The sequence below is a fragment of the Poecilia reticulata genome, linkage group LG17, assembly GCF_000633615.1.
Source record: "Poecilia reticulata strain Guanapo linkage group LG17, Guppy_female_1.0+MT, whole genome shotgun sequence".
In the NCBI taxonomy this organism is placed as follows: Eukaryota; Metazoa; Chordata; class Actinopteri; order Cyprinodontiformes; family Poeciliidae; genus Poecilia; species Poecilia reticulata.
In genome coordinates this window covers 7264554-7282452 of record NC_024347.1, presented here as the reverse complement: position 1 = coordinate 7282452, position 17899 = coordinate 7264554, and the positions used below count along the sequence as shown (strand labels likewise).

The 17899-nt window shown below is 35.2% G+C and overlaps 2 long non-coding RNA genes across 3 annotated transcripts; both read right to left on the bottom strand.

Moving 5' to 3' along the window:
• Positions 1-538: 538 nt before the first annotated feature.
• On the bottom strand, positions 539-4378 carry LOC103479156 (uncharacterized). Of its 2 annotated transcripts, none has more exons than XR_535909.2 (3): positions 1117-4378; positions 921-1033; positions 539-835 (listed from the first exon to the last, which is right to left on the bottom strand). It is a non-coding gene; the product is annotated as an uncharacterized LOC103479156 (long non-coding RNA). The 2 variants fall into 2 exon arrangements; XR_535908.2 differs by having other exon boundaries at positions 539-832.
• A 4023-nt stretch (positions 4379-8401) lies between these two features.
• LOC103479155 (uncharacterized) lies at positions 8402-9621 on the bottom strand. The gene is made up of 2 exons (XR_535906.2): positions 8985-9621; positions 8402-8890 (listed from the first exon to the last, which is right to left on the bottom strand). It is a non-coding gene; the product is annotated as an uncharacterized LOC103479155 (long non-coding RNA).
• Between the last annotated feature and the right edge of the window lie 8278 nt (positions 9622-17899).

Genomic DNA, 17899 nt, shown 5'->3' with positions numbered 1-17899 from the left:
CTGCCAGATTTTTTACCGTTTTTTTCAAAATACGGTAAAATACTGGCAACCAAAACTGCCAGTTTTTTACCATATTTTAGAAATACGGTACAATTCTGGCAACCAAAACTGCCAGTATTTTACCGTATTTTGGAAATGCAGTATTTTACCGTATTTTTAAAATACGGTAAAATTCTGGCAACCAAAACTGCCAGTATTTTACCATATTTTCCAAATACGGTAAATACCGTATTTCCTAAAATATGTTAAATAAAAAATTAAAATGTGGTTTTGCTGTAGTAATACGGTCATACTGCCTGAGGCATAATATCTACATAAGTGAAAAACACGGCCAGACTGTATGACATATTGACATTTTATTGTAAAAAACCCCCAAAAAACCTTATGGTAAATTACCGGTCGCTGTTCTTACCAGAATTTTACCATAAAAATTATAGTACAACACACAAGGAAATGTAACTTGTCAGCATTTCTATACAGAAAGTTATAAAGAAAATGAATTCAAATTAAACAAAAATACAGATTACGAGTAATCCACTTAAAGAAACAATTTCTATTTAAAAATTTAGTTAAAAAAAAAACAATTCTATTTTCTGTCCTGTTTCCTCACGGTATATACTGAGATCTAGAAAACAAAACAAACAAACAAAAAAACAGCATGTGTCCACATAAGACATAACCTATTGTAGAAGAAAAATCGGTGATAAAAGGATTCTTGCTCTGGGTTGAGAGTCACAAGTCAATGAGTTCAGACTTTGCTCAGGATGGTTGTGGTCTTCCCAGTCACAGGTTGAAATTGAGACTCGCATGCTGTCAATCAGGTGTTTCCTCTCTGCTGGAAAACAAACAAAGCAAAAGTTAGAAAGATGCACTGCATGAACATCATATAAAAGCACCATTTGCTTAAATGTTTATTTCACCTTTGTTGACTTGCATATGGAGACTGGTACTTCAACCAGGCAGTGTGATCATTTCTGACTGAAAATTCAGTAGTTCTTAAACCTTTGTTTGTTGTCGACAGGTGTGATCCTCTCTGCAACCAGACGAAATACACAAACAAAAAACATAAATAAAAACAAATAACTGTTTTAGGCAATTTATGAAATACATACTCACCATTTATCTGAGTCTCATGAAGGCCAATAAGTTGTCTTCAACCATTTATGTAAGTTACTATTCCTGCAAGCTAGCAGAAACAAAGCTGGAAATGTGTACACTTTTCATACAGGCAAACAAATAGATACACCTGAGACGATTTATGCTATGTTAGTTTTTCTATGTTAGTTAGTCACTTTTGGTGCATTTCTCAGTAACAGTAAGCGCATTTCTCGAAACAATTTGCAGAAACAGCAAAAATAGAATTTATTTGCTTGAAAATTCCTTAGTTCAGCTCTTAAAATTCTGTCAGTTAACATATCAGTGACTCAAAATAATAAGTTATAGTTTCTTTATGTACAGATAAGACTTACGATAAGAATTGATTAGTCATGGGAAGAGACTACAAAATTCACATTTATGCTTTTGCTGTAATTTATTGATGGACCATGTGATTCAGAAAGAAAAAGACAGAAATGCAGAGAACAAAAAAAGCAGAAAAGGAACCACAGGACAATCTCCTCATGGAAAACTGTACAGTGCTGTAGAAATTACATACAGTAATTGCATTACATTTATTTTAATTTCCATCGTCATGCTGACAAAGATTCCTCAGTGGGGTTAAGGAATGAACAGTAGGGTGGGAGAACCTATATCAGCATCATGTTGTGGGTTGCAGCCATATCCTGATGTTGGACTGATGGAAACTGGCAGATGTCCTCAGCCTCTTCTGACTCTTCTTCTGCTTCCCTCCCAACTGTTTCCTCCTCAGCCTCACTCCTCTTCTTCTCTCTGGCTGTTCACTCTGTCCAGATACTTGTTCATCAGTTCTCAGAAATGTAACATTGTGTTGTGTTCTGGYTATATAGACCATATTGTTGCCAACTGATGGTTCACAAGATGCACTTTCAATCTGTTTCAGAAAACTGATTGATCGTTGGTTGAGCTAATGGTTCATACATTGACCTGTTAGAGAAACTCAGGACTCCCTTGGAATCATTAATTAAAATATGATTGACATTATGACAACTTTAAGACTTATACATGTTAAGACTTACACAATGAACTTGTGCTGTTTTGGAAGTTGAGAATTCAACACAGACACGTTTAACATATTTTGATCAACACGATGAAAGCAAATTACAACGGAGGGGAAAGCAGAGAAGTGCACATAATCAGCTACATGATGTACAAAAGCAAAACTTGCAAAAGGAATGAGAAACTCATTTTTTGATGTGCAGAAGTGACACAGTAATTTGAAGATTGAACAGGTAGTTTTAAGAATTTCAATTCTGTTCTGAGAAATGCACCCAAACTGAGAAAAACTGTAAAATATTAATATTTAAATTTCCTTATCTTAAAACCCTTCAACTGTCATGGACCCAGTGACTTTAGTGCAAGTATTTTGGGGGTGAGAGTCAAGAGATCAAAGGAAAATATTAAATATTAGCTCTGATGCCAAGCTTTATACTTCCAAGTATTACCAAAGTATTGAAACAAAAGCTAACGTGTTCTTCACAGATTTAACTTGTATGCATGAACATTTCACAAAGTAATTCAAATGAATTACTGAACCAAACTTGAAAAAGTTGCTTCTGCCATTAACAATAACTTTAAGCACATGCAGTCTAAAGTAGACCAGAAATATAATATATGCAGTCGTTCCTACAGAAACATTAATGGAAGTGTTGCATCTGGGAAAATTAAATGTTCCATATAGCAGAAATGTCTAGCTGCAGTGCATGTACATAAACAGCATGGCTCAGAAATTACACATTTCTTTATCAGTTGGTTAAAGTTAGCTAACTTCAGTTAAAACTGTGAAAGGAGCTCACCTGTGATGCAGAGATGTGTTTCCTTCTCCTCCTCCTCAACGTGCAAAAATAGCAGAAGCTTGATTTAAATTTACTGACTTTTTTTACAGTGTAGAGTTTATTTGCATTTTCAGAAGGTTTCCTGTTTCACATTAAACTCTGGAAAAAGATAACTGGTTATTAGAGTTGTTTACTTTCTACACCACAGACTGTGACTATATGAATCTAAAAGTCAGAACAGGATTTTCTGAACCATTAATGAATAAACATAAGCTAAGTAATTCCATAATGAATTCAGCTATTCATCCTGGTTTACTCCATTACATGTGTGCTTACAGAGCTGGCTTAAACATGCCTGGATCATATTCCTGAGTCATGTAAATGCCAGCTTTTTTCTCCCCTCCATAACATGCCTTGCTCACACGCAGAAGGTGTAAGCCCTGAAATCCCCATTTTTCAGCTACTGCTTTAAAACACAATCCAGTTCTGTTCATGATGAAGAGGCAACTGCTGTAAAATCCAGCTGAAGTTTTGCAGATATGGACAGAGGAAAAAAAAAACCTTCCTCTGCTGTTCTTTCTTTCTGGCACACAGATACAAAATTGTAGACAACTACACACTTGTTTTATTTTTTTACTCTCAGAGTTGCATGAAATCCACTTACAATTATGCTGCACCATGCGCACAATTGTGAGAAAATCTTTCAGCAGCTTGGATGTAGTCTCAGTGGGCAATGCTTCACTGCTGAGTGAAGCATTGGTAGGGGGAGGCCTCCTCAGTCAATTTATTATCTGTTTCCATCTAATATTCATCAGCTACTGGAAGATTCACCATGACAAGTCAATGTAATTGGCTAACAATACACCAAAGTGGACTTATGTTTGTCATCAGGTATGTTATACTCAGAAGACGCAGAGGGAGCATGCATGGAAGGACAGAGTGAGCTGCTGGTTCCTGGTTATGATCATCTGACAATTCAATACCTTCATGCAAGCATAACACTTTTCCTAAAGAATCACTTTGCAATTTTAATGTCTCAAAAGTGGAAGTAAAATAATGTTTTTGAGCTTTACATCATGTTATAATGATGTTCCCTCATCAAAACCATACCGGGAGTGTTGTTTTGACTATTTTATGCATGTTTGAGAAATCTTTTAATCTCCAAGGCAACCACTCAGCCGTACAAAACACTTGGGAGCAACAGTTTCCAAGCTTTGGCCTCACAGAGCCCCCTTCTGCTGCATCTTACCCGCTCAGCTCCTTCAGACTAGCCAGAAGTAATTAGCAAATTCCTGGTGGAAAAGCTCATCTGCTGAGCTCATTATAGGAGCCATGTCTCAGAGCAACACTGGTAAAAAAAAACAACAAAAAACACCGTTATAGGATTAACAGGGGAGCTATGTTTGATGACTTCCTGAAGGCAAAGTTTCAGATAGAGCAGGATTTTTTAAAGAGACAGAGGCCCAATGTCTAGGCGTTGAATATATTTGATATATATGTCATTTTTATAACAACTGAAAGTAATATAGTTACTTGATTGTGCAATAAGTTGTGCCTGGAAAACACATACCATGACAAGTCATGGTATGATTACTACCCCTTTAAATGAAGATCTCCACAAAGCCTCATCAACAATAATTCCTTGTACATTGAGCCAGATAAGCCCACAGGTCTTTAGTCATGTGTGGGTTTAGGAGAGCATGTGAATGTGTGACATGTGAGGGGAGGTCACACAAGAGCTCACTGTGTGTCATACATGCTCATATAAAGCAGGGTACTCACATGGCAGTGAACACAGAGGACAGCCATGTGAGTCATTTGACTGAGCAACAACAACAACCTGCAAATGTCTGACTGAGACACCTGCAAAAGTTAAATAGCGAATAATGTTCCTGTAATTAATAGAGCTGCAGCTGTTCCGAGCTGATCTCAGGAGTTTGTAAAGCTCTGAGTTGCTGATACTGATTGTTGCCCATTATTACCTGTCTTTAGGAACCATGATATTTGAAGATACAGCAACATCAAGTGTGATCATCTCTTCATTATTAGCCTAAAAAAGATTTCAAAACAAAGACAAACTCATAGCATTTGGAAAACAACATTCTCCATATGCATGCTTTAGAGAACATGCAGCCTTACCTTTTGCCATTGATTTTCAAGTTCAGGTAGACAGAGTAAAAGAGAAATGCTGATGCTATGTCCAGTAGTACAGAGGACAATGCACTGATGGTGGTAAGCTACATAGCTGCCATGCAAACGGAGCCACTGGACCCTCTCACTCCTAAAGACAAGGCAGATGAAGCGTCTTGCTCAAGAACACAACATCTATAGACAGAATGGGGGTTCAAACTGGCATTCAGATTTTTTGTGAAATCAGATTTTTTTGCGTTGTTCACATTTCCAAAAATATACAACTTTCATGTGATCTCCTGTGTGAACTGCAAAAAGGTGTTCCACTTGTGCAGTAGAGGACGCAGTGACATCACATTCTTCTGAATCTTGATTTTTTAAAACATCCTAAACATATAATCTATGTTCTTGCCGGCATTTTTTTATACTATTGGCCATCCAGAGTTTATTAATAATTGTCTTGATATTACCTTCTTTTTTGGTTAACTTACAATTCTTACTATACAAACTAGTCAACAGATTGACAAATGAATCATAGTCAATATTACCATCATCATTATATATAATCTGCATTTATTTATAGAACAACTACTTCCTTCTTCTCAATTCTGTTTGTATAATATAACTGATAACCATCAACTTCTTTTATATCAGTTTCCTTTCACCAAGTCTCTGTTACTACAATTACATTAAAACTTTTACTGAGTTGATTTAATCAGTTACTTTTACTAGACTCCAATTCAAACTGCTACTATTGAAATGAATTACAGACAGTGCTCTGTAGTATATTGTTAAATCGTTCCTGTGTATAATATTTAAACTCTTTAATTCTGAGAAATCAATGATCAACATCTTTTTCTAGCTCTATCTTTAAGTTCATCATATGTCTGTCCATGTGAAAACATGTTAGACCATTAAACATGTGTGTCTAACCTACTGCCTCTCATGACCTCTGTCCTTGTACTATCTGTGGCTTTTTAGTAACAGGCTTCATGGTTCTGTCTTCCTCTGTCTACTTATCAAGTTCTCCCAAGTCTTTGAGTATCTTCATAGCTCCAGCTTGATCTCAAATCCATACATTCCTATCCCCACTCCATGTTCCATTTTTCTGACTTCTTAACCTCCTCGCTTCGCTTGTAAGCTCCCTTTTTTTTTATTAATTTTAATTTATAAACATGTTTGTTCCCTTCCATTTTTTTATGTGTGCATTAAGACATCTTTTCTCTGTTGCTGATGAATGGAACTATAATAGCGACTCCGGATTGCTCAGACTTCCTCCGTGACAAATAGATATTGATTCCCTTTGTATGTTTATGTCGACTCTGAAGATAACCCACGACCAGTTGCTCCAGCAGTTTTTCCCTGTAGGTCCTCTGTTGAATCTGTATTAGCTGTCGCTCTGGCATATGTTCACTGTCGAGTTTCAAGTCCTGTAATCACCAAATACTCTCTTTGCCTGTATTGTTCCAGTTTTCCAATTCTCTCTTGAAGCAAAGAATTATTCTTATCCCGTTCTGTCAGTGTTGTTTGTAGTGACTTCCCCTCATTTACAACTTTGAGGAAACGCTCCTGCTGCAGCGTTAACTTGGTCAGTTCCCCTGACATGAAACTTAGTGTTCATTTAATCTCTTCCATGTCTTCTGCTTTATTTATGCTATTTTTGCTGCTCAGTCTTCACTTGGATAGCTGGCGTTAGCTGCTAATGTTATCTGCTAGTGTTAGCTGCTAACATTAATTGCTGAGCTCCTCCACCTAGAATTGGTTGTGTTTGTCTACAGCGAAAGTGTTCAGGTGCCCAACAAATGTAAAATGCATGCACACAGACTCTCTCCTCTACTCTTTCCCTGTGTTTCCTTTTTGGCATCCATCACTGTCTGTGGCAGTGGACTGCGAAACAAATTTCAATCACTATACATTACAGGTTAAGATAGAGAGCTGGGAATGCGCTATATGTGCCAGCTTCGATTTTTAGGTATCATCTACAGGTTCGTCCATCATTGCTCTGTGAGGCCCCCTTGTGTGTTGGGCCCCAGACAAGATGTTGCCTTGACACCCAGCATCAATCACCCTATGTGCAGAAGGGAGGAATGCGCTACGGCTTGCAGGCCTCCCTCCTCTCAGCCACATGCTCCCCCCATGCAGCTCTCTCAGTCTTCTATCATGTGAATTATGAGTTTGAGCATATGTCAGGAATCTGATTTTGTCTCGTCTCTGCATGACGTCTGTAGGTCTTCATTTTTGGTTTGGTAGCAGCCAGAAGCTTGTGATTTTAATGGCGGAATATGATTAGGTATTAATTATGCCGGCTATGAGGAAACGAGGTTAGTTTAGATCCACCTGGCGCCACTCAGTTAAACTTGGGTCAGAGCTATTAAGAAAATATGAGGTCATGCTTTAACTCTATTGGAGCTTTGCAAAGAAGCATAATCATAAAGGGATGAGATCATTTCAGAACGCTCAGCAATAAGGTGGAAGTGGCTGATGCCATGCAGCATTTTTATTTATGACTCCACACTGTAAAAACAAAAACGGCCTCAATTTACAGTAAAAAACTGGTTGCTGTGGTTGCCAGAATTTTACCGTCTTTATACGGTAAAATTCTGGCAACCAAAACTGCCAGTTTTTACCGTGTTTTCAAAATACGGTAAAATACTGGCAACCAAAACTGACAGTTTTTTACCGTATTTTGAAATTGCAGTATTTTACCGTATTTTTAAAATACGGTACAATTCTGGCAACCAAAACTGCCAGTATTTTACCGTATCTTTTAAATACGGTAAAATACCGTATTTTCTTAAAAATAATAAAAAAATAAAATGTAGTTTTGCTGTAGTAATACGGTCATACTGCCTGAGGCATATCTACCTAAGTGAAAAACATGGCCAGACTGTATGACATATTGACATTTTATTGTAAAAAACCCCAAAAACTTTATGGTAAATTACTGATCACTGTTCTTACCAGAATTTTACCATAAAAATTATAGTACAACACACAAGGAAGTGTAACTTGTCAGATTTCTATACAGAAAGTTATAAAGAAAATGAATTCAAATTAAACAAAAATACAGATTACGAGTAATCCACTTAAAGAAACAATTTCTATTTAAAATTCAGTTAAAAAAAGAACTGATTCTATTTTCTGTCCAGTTTCCTCACGGTATATACTGAGATCTAGAAAACAAAACAAAACATATATATGCCTAAAACTAGTTTTCTTTTATTGTTGCATAGGATTGAAACGTATATTTTGTCATTGTTTTGTTCAAGATTCTTATGCTAGGGCAAAAATCAAAAAATGTATCCTGGCAATACTGGAACAAGAGATGTTATTGGCTTGCTGAAATGAAGACATGAGTTCAATTACTTTTAACATCTTTATTACGTTTAATTTTCACATAAACACAATAAAACATGACTACTGGTCAGAATTTAAAGTCTGGATGGGCATCTGATTCTGAAACAATCCTGTAAAATGACAGAACAATGACGATCTGACACATCTGCCGCACTCATAAGATGCCCTAAGAGTCAAGCAAACCAAATTGTCCAAAGCAAAAATAAACTTGGGATTAGATGTCACCATTACTCCGCAATGAACTTCTTCCAATCAGCCATAGCCTTTTATATGTGGAAGTCTTGTCTCAGTTACGGACGGCGTTCTCAAGAAATCTGACAGCAGCACAGAGAGGAGTGGCCCCACACACGCATGCTGAAAGGTGTAGTAGCTGTGATGTCCTCCTTTCAGAAGATCAGGGCAGGCATGGTTCCAATGGCCAGTAGAAAGTTGGTTTCACGATCACCACAGAGCTGAAAAGTGATCTTGTTTGATTGAAGTTGTTGGGTCATCTGCTAATTGGAGCACAGACAGAAAAACAATCACAAAACAAACCACGTTTTAGGGACTAATCAGTGTAATGATGAATAAGTATCATAAATTTCTTACCTCAAGAATGTGAAGGACAGAGTCACTTGCAATTCCCAGTTTCTTGTAGATGGTGCAATACGTGATTGGAGACTTGTCTAGCATAGGCTTCACCATGGCAACAGTTTGGTTTACTTGAAAAATAAAACAAGTCTTATTTTAGTTCATGTGCTCAATTACAATATTACATGAATTCAAGATAGCAAGACAGTCATTTTAATTAAATCAAACTAGGACTACTTAAATTCACCAATTAAAAATAGTGTTTAAAATATCCTGGTAACAGTGTGGAATATCTAACCTAGGCTTTTAGACTCATTGCATTTAAGTTTTTAAATCACAGCACATCAAACACCCGCAAAATTAGTGAAATACTAGGCAGAATTTCCCTTTAACCATTTCCCGATTCAGAAGCTACGAATGAGAGCTTCTGAATCTCATTCGTAGCTTGAGATTCATAACAAAAGTGTTATGTTACAAAACGGAAGCTACCAAAAACTCGTGTCGATATTATTTTTAAGCCACAGCTATTGTGGTTAATAACTGTTCAAAGCTCATATTCACAAGAGCGGCTCTTTAACCCGCGGGTGAAAATTGGCATTTCACTACATGCTAACTAGCTTCAGTTAGCTTATCTTAGAAAGACAGACAACTTTAAACTTACCCCTCAGTACAGCAGCTGTACACGTAAAAAAAGTCCTCCATCTTCATCCATGTCCAACCGAGATTAGAGAATTTGCCAAAAGAAAATCTTATAAAAGTACAGTAGATAAAAGCTTAGTTAGGCTGTTACAACTGAATTAACCGTTAATCAGGGCAGTTAAATGATCTCTGGCGTTGCCGTTAGTGATGTGCGGATTGAWAYTGAAATATCGATTCTTCCGATACCAGAACTTAATTCTTTGAAATTTATTGTCAGCTCCAAGGATCAATAATTTCAACACTTTAGTAATTTGAGATAATATAAATTAACAAGAGCACGTTAGAAAGTAACTAAATTATTGAGATCTTGCCTAAATGAAACGTGGTTAAAGGGAACTACTTTTTCTTCCGMCTGGTAAGTATGTAATGTGTAAAGACCTAATGCCCAAGCGCAGCGTGCTGCTGATGCTCACTCACTACATGCTAACTAGCTTCACAGTTAGCTTATCTTAGAAAGTCAGACAACTTTAAACTTACCTCTCAGCACAGCAGCTGTACACGTAAAAAAGTCGACATGTTAGAAATGAACATGTCGACAAATTATAAAAGTGACATGGAGCTATTTCAGCTGTCATTTTATATTAGTTTTAATAATTAAACAAGGATGTATTTAGTAGGGTTATTACTCTACTAATTTTCTTTGTGTTTTAGTTTGCAACCCCATTTTCACATATTGTATACGGAGGAGCTGGAAGAAGTGGCTGGGGAGAGGGAAGTCTGGGCCTCCCTTCTGAAGCTGCTGCCCCCGCGACCTGACCCCAGATAAGCGGAAGAAAATGGATGGATGGATAAAATAGCTTATAGTAAACGAGATTGTTGTCTCAATGTACTTCTGAGTTTAAAATGAGTGCATCAGAGTACATTGTGTTTCTTTTTTATAAAGCCAAGATATGGATTACATTTTTTTTATTTAATTAAGAAACAAATTAACTGTCTTTGCACAAAGTATGGGATCTGTATTGCCAATACCAGCTTAAATTTTACTCTGTATTGATCAGAAAGAAAATCTGTTGTATAGAACATTACTACTACCTCACTGACATTTTGGGCGCTTTCCCATTTGGATTGTATGATGTCATAAAAGGTGTGACAAACATGATGAATAAAATTTTCATCATGTTTGTCAAACTTATAAAGTGAGAATTTGAAATATAAACCAAAAATAAAAATATTTATCATGACATTGAGCTAATCAATRTTGTTGATTCTAATCTCATTGTGTGGAATACCAGCCATTTCAAATCACACATCAATAGAAATTTCATGGCATGTCAGTAAGAGGTCCCACATCTTGCATCAAGAAGATCAGATTAAGGTCCACAGCAGACGGAAACATGCCAAGAATTATCTTGATATATAAACTGATATTGTCTCTGAAATTGTTGTGTTAAATGTTAAATGTCAACCATTTAAATATTAAATTATAATTTCCAGTACACTCTGCCAACTTATACAAGAGTATAAGTTCATGGGGTTTTTTTTTTCATTGACAATAACACAAAGGATTCCATATGGACATAGTCTGTTTTAATTATCCAAAGACATTTCATTAAGTAAGTGATTTCTCTTTTTGTGCTTGAAATGAGAAAATTTTACTTATATAAAATAAGTTCTAGACTTGAAGTTTGATTGGTATGATTTTAGGTAACACTAGAATTGTTCTTTGTTGAAGTTTCACAAATCAGATAAAGGTTTCACAAATCCCACACTTGGTTTTAAATATTCTGATATGAGTTGAGAATAATCTAGTCCAGATTTGAAGAGTCTAGGTGTTGTAGTTTTTAGCCAGAGTAAATTAAAGATGCTGATGGTAGTGAAAAATTTGGTGGAATTGCCCTTTAGCCATTTTCCAAATTGGAAGCAGCAATTGGAGACCAACTTCATCTTCATCCAAGCAGGAGGGGCTGACATACAGTTCTCTTAATGTATAAGAAATCTATGGTCAGCATAAAATTAATCTCAAATGCATCATTTAATCAAATGCTCTCATAAATGATGGTGGCTTTGGCCTGTAGGAGTTTGCTTTGCAATCGGTGGGTTGCCAGATTGATGCCTGGTCTACTGCTGAGATTTCAGTTTGGTGTATTAAAGACATTATTTAAAAAGAAACCAAAATATTACATCAGCATTCTGTTCTTTGGAAAAATTACTTTTACAGTCTCACTTACGGTTTTACATTGTAGATATAAATATCAGCAAAATTTGTAATTTTGGCTGATTAGTACTGTTAAGTTTAGGGTAAATAACTGCTGGCAATATTACAATATTTTTCTATGAACTTTACAATTACTTATATTTTTACAATATATTTCTGTATTTTCTACATTCATGACTGTCAAAATTATTTGGATATGTTTATTGAGTTGTGATAATTCCACTTATTTTCTACGGTAATATAATGCTTTGCATATTACAGTCAGTAACTGTTGGTATTTAACAATTTTTTTACCATAGATTTACAAATTTTTTTTGCAGTTTCGACTTACGGTAGTTCCATGTAATTTCTACGATAATTAAATGTTTTTGGATATGACGGTCAAAAACTTTTGGTCTTTTACCGTTTTTTACCGTAAATTTACTGACTTTTTTTACAGTGCAGTTATAGATGGACATTTCGCCCACCTGTCTGTTCCTCTGATTGGCTACCGCATTAACTGCCGTTTTTTTTTCCCTGTACATTTTCATTGGGAACATACACCAGGTAATGTCTCCCAATGCTGCTCAAACAACAGCTATTCTGATCATTTTTCTGTCAAAATCGGGCAAACTATGATTCAGGTACCCTTTACATGTCACAGCCATCCTATCAGAGATGTTGGTTGGTGGGTGGGTTTAATTAGGCCAGGTCAGAGATCCTCCGCCCACCCCCACCACCAGCCCCCAAACCTCTGCCATGAGCTCTACAATCCTCCCCAGCTCCAACATTATTCCCTGGGATCCCATTCAGTTAACGTTCTGTGAAATCATATCCTCCTCTTTGGGGAATAGAAGGAAATCAGAACAATAAAGTGACACATTTGAAAGAGTGACAGCACTTCAGGGAAAAACACTCTCAGTGATCTATTGAAACTGAATACAGATCAGGGAAAGTCACTGCTATATCTGCTTTTGTATTTTGTTAATTGTTATATTTCTACAGCCATCAAGGTGACCTGTTAAAGCTTGTTTGAAAATAAAAAAGAAGCTGATTACAGGCTGTTAAATTTTGTACTAGTGGCAGATATTTTTGTGAATTTATGAAATACAGCTGTGGCATTATCGCTTGACTGACAGGAAGGCAGTTACATTTTCTCCCTTTGGCTCTCTGCCCAATGGCCAAGAAGAAGAGAAAACATAAAAAACATGCAGAGAAACTGAGAAACGTCCTCTTTAAACAAATACTGTCAAATGCCACAATTACAGATGTGTTTGCTACAGAACCATCGGCAAGAAGGACTGCTTTCAGAACACTTGTTACTATGAAATGAGCCAGCTAAAGCAAACCAACCTTGGATAAATCTCGCAAAGTGAGAAAATGTCAATAATATGCATTTAAATGCACAGGTTTCTGTACTGTTTGGGTGTCATCTGCACTACAGTTTGAACACAATTTCTTTCCTTATTTCAGCTGTTTCTCTAAGGCACTGATCTCCCGTTTCTTAAAAAAAAAAAAAGTCATCTCTGAAAACAGCTCCACTCTCTCTCCTCTCCATCCCTCCTATTCGGCGCTGGGGGTTCTTCCTGTCCTCTATAGCGCCATGCTGCAGCTCTGCAGAGGACAGGAAGAACCCCGAAATGATTTTACTGTTGTTAACAAAACAATGGAGAAAAGCATCATTTTAAAAGCAGCTTCTCACAACTGAAGCAACACTAAACTGCTATGAACAAATAATAAACATGAACAATGATAAATACAAAATCAGCAGACCTGAGAAATGATCCCATGTTTTGTTACATCCTATTTTAATCAATTGGCAGCCATAATAAAAAACATTAACTTAGTTCATCTTATTAAGAATGAAGCCATTGTAATTCAGTCGCAGCAACTCTGACTTTGTGTCTATTGCAATAAAATACATTTATGGTAGAAGTGCTTAAAAGTTTTGTAATATAAATTCTTCTATAAGTCGGTGTACATGAGATCAGCTCTTATCTTATAGGAAATAAATATTAGTTTAGTAGTAAACATATTTACCTTGAGTTAAAGTTACATTTGCTTTCTACCCCTCTGAGATTCACTTTGTCTTATTTTCCTTAATTAAACCGGAACTCTAACTGGAGCATTTTGGTATTTTAATTGTAATGTTGTAATTTTGTAATATTTTGCATGTTTCAGGTTTGCTAAGCAACGGCTGATTTTGTGAGCACACATTTTATGTTGACTATCATTAAACAGTATTTATTTAGGTCGGTATTTAGCTTATATATTTTAGAGTCTTACCCTAATTTATGTTAACAATTATTCCTCCTCATATTTAGGAAACTGTAGTGCGATAATTTTGTGTGGATCAACAATGGGAGTGTTTTATTAAGCGTACATGTTTAAATTTTTCCTACATATTTCCTATTACAAATAGCCTGCAGATATTGTTTTTTCTGAAGCAATTCGAGCAAAATGTTCTATCATTCAGTTACGAGAAGCAATAAACAGAATTAACAAAATGGGTATTGAAAAAATGGATATTGTTCTATAATGGGAAAGGAAAGTCAATACATGAATTCAGTTTTACCTTCTGTAAATGGCAGCAGTGACTAAATTGCCAGTCAAGCAGTTATTTGTTGAAAAACACTATGTGGCATAAAAGAATTTGTAGAATAATGAATAGAATCTTTTGTAATAATATTTAAAAAAATGCCGTTTAGCAAGCTGCATTCAATGACAGAAAATAGAAACATGGAATAAAATGATGTGCTTGTTTAATAGGACCACACCACTTGGTTATTTTGTAACTTTTGTTGTTATATCAGATTATTGCTTAGTTCAAATAATAAATAATGCACTGAAAATGCTTCAAGCAGCTCAGCATGCCTTAACGTTTGATCTTTGTGTCAATCTAATATCCTGTGGAGAATAAATTCACAATTTAAGAATCTTCACATATACAGTGCAATGATATGATGAGAGTCAGCTCATAGACAGAGAGCTCTTATTTTTGCCTCAGTAATTACAGTAGTGCAAACTAAGCACAGTCTTTGTTTGGATTCTAGCTTTTGTGATTGAGAATCACGGCCTCAGACTTACAGGAGCTGACTGTTGTTTAGCTGTTCATACTCTGGCCAATCTAAAGATCATGGCCTTGATGAGTCCCCAAACTCCCAAACCAGACAACCTCCCCTAGTAAAAAGAAAGTATACTAAATTTTAACATATTTTAGCATAATTTGATTTTGATTGATTTACTTAAACTGTACTATTTTGGAACAACTTTTTTTGTGCTTAGTAAACCTAAATAGTATCTAAATAGTATTAATTTACAACTTTTAGTATACTTTGTATACTTAAATGTACTTTTTTGGAACAACTTCAAGTTGTACTTAGTATACTTTAAGTATACTTTTTTATGTACTCTTCAAGTGCTTGATTAGTATATTTTGAGTGTACTAATTCTATTATAGAATTATATTAAAATATACTTTTAATATACTACTAATATATTAGTAATATATTTAAATTACACTTAACTTTTATTTTTGATTTACTGCTATTGCTAATAAAGTACAATTATAATTACTCATAAAAGTCTTTTTTCCTACTTTCCTATTTTGTACATTACATGCATAACTACACTAGAGTACTTACATTGTTTTAGGCTATAATTACTTGGAAAGATTAATTACACAAGATGTTCAAGGTAATTCAAATATTTTGTTTTATTACCCACATTTTAAAATTGTCCAATTTTACTCACAACTTTATGAACTTTACACAAATTATCAGTTTACACGTCAAAAGTGAACACAATGAACATGAAAATTTAAGTGTGACAAAAAAACATGAACGTTATTACTTTAAAGAACAAAAATTATAATTACATTGTGCTTTCAATATATTACCATTTTGGTAACACTTTATTTGATGGGGTGTGCATAAGACTGACATGACACTGTCATAAACATAAAACCTTTCATCCAACCTTTAAAGCAAATTCTCATTAAAATTGTCATTATTTAATGAATGACACTTCATGACACTGTTGGTATGTTAATAACATGAGTGAGGATCAACGGCAGAACATTCTCGTTCACTGCACCTTTCAGAAACCTACAAAAAAGAACAATAGAGCAATTAAACAGAGAAAGCATTTGAATTTAAAGAGAACAGAAAAACGGCAAATAAAAAAATAATACTTACAATTTTAAGACGTTGTGGACTCGCCATGTATGTGACATCATCAGAACTGATGATGATTGGGACCGGATGCCTGGGGTGGAAAAACATTTCTGGGTGTCTTCTTTGCCTGTTTATGTTAGAAGTAGAAAAAAATAGTCAGCAATGTCATAGAATCAGTTGATGTTGGCATTAACTATGAAGCTGTTTTAAGTGGGGACTTAAGGAGACAAACTACCTTAAAATCTTTCTATCCATGATCTGAACACACTGATCCTTGCAGGGTAGTGAGGGGGCTGGTGGTGCCCATCTCCAGCAGTCATCAGATGAGAGGCAGGGTTCACCCTGGACAGGTCACCAGTCCATCACAGGGCCCTGAAAGCCAACAACAAATGAAATGTATGAAAAAGAAAAGTTATATTAACAAGGGGAAGAATTCTGTCCAGTAATCTTTAAATCAAATCGTGTTTATTAAGCACTTGGTGTTGGTAACACACCAGTTTTTGTTATTGAAAATGTAGCTAGCTCCTCATTAAAACAAACAAAAAAAAAAATCCATCCACCATGAAGATGATGTGGAGGTTCATCCTCAGAGCTGGTTGGTGATCTGGTGAAGTCACAGCTTCTTCTGAGACAGAAAAGTCTTTAGGTTTCCTTACACCTGATTTCTCTGGCTTCCTCTTCTTCATTTGCTTAGACTGCAAACATATGTTGAAGATAAAAACATTGATGAACAAGTTATAACAACAACCTCGCAATATCAAAGTCTATTTGTCTTATGGATCTTAATTAAAACCAGGTTAAGTTTATGAATAAAAGTATAAGTCGCAACAAACAGAGCCTCCATGCATTTATAACATGAAGCTGAATGATTGCTATAGTAATAATCATACAAGTAACAATAAAATAATTATTTATGAAACCAACTTAAGTTATATATATTTACTGCACTGTTTATAATTAAACAAAGATAATTAATAAGCAAACTTACCTCTAGCTAGAAACACGTTAGCAGCCTTCGTTTTGTGACACACATTTCATTTCCATTGGTTGTTGTCCAGTTGTGTTGTCGTCTAACTCGGACGTCACCAGCTTGAATTTACCAAAATTAGTAACTATTGTCAAGGCCCTCTATACTTTTAAGGCAATATAATATTATGCGAGTAAAATTGACGAATTTGAACGCCGCCTGTTATCTTCCCTGAGTTCAACTTTTTTCTTCTATTTAAGGCGTTTAAAAAAAATGAAAGTGTGCAATACCACCACCATCTGGTCTGGAGTATGAACTGGAGCTAATCCTGTTCATTATAGATCTTACGTCATATCTGCAAATGGATTGGGTACTTTCTTAAACAACATTACATCATGATTATAATTTGTTTATTCTCTGCCATTTTAACAAAGTAGTAAAAGATTATTAAGGCACCTAAAAGGGCATACTTTTTAGGTGCTTAAAAAGTGCCTAAAAATTACATAAAAAGTACTTTATAGGTGCCTAAAAGACATACTTCTGGACAAGTATTAATTAGTTTTATTTTGTAATCAGGTTGCTGCGTGTTGCAGACTTCTGCCCAGGTCCCACTTGAAAATGAGATCTGGATCTCAACGGGGTTCACCTGGTTAAATACAGAAAGTTAAAAAAATGCATACTTTATTAGCCTAAAATTTACATTGAGATGTAATTTAAAACATTGTGAAATTAATTAAGTAGTTTTAAGTGCATTTAAAAAAAATTCTATTTTGAGTATATATTTTAAAATATACACAAAATATATATTTAAATATACTTGAGCAAGTGTATATTTACACTTAGGCAAATATATGTTTTGTTCATTTAAAGTATACTTTTATTTAATATATTAAAAGTGTATTTTGGTACAATTATGTTTAAGTGTGTTTAAAGTTCTAATTTCGAAATTGGTACAAGT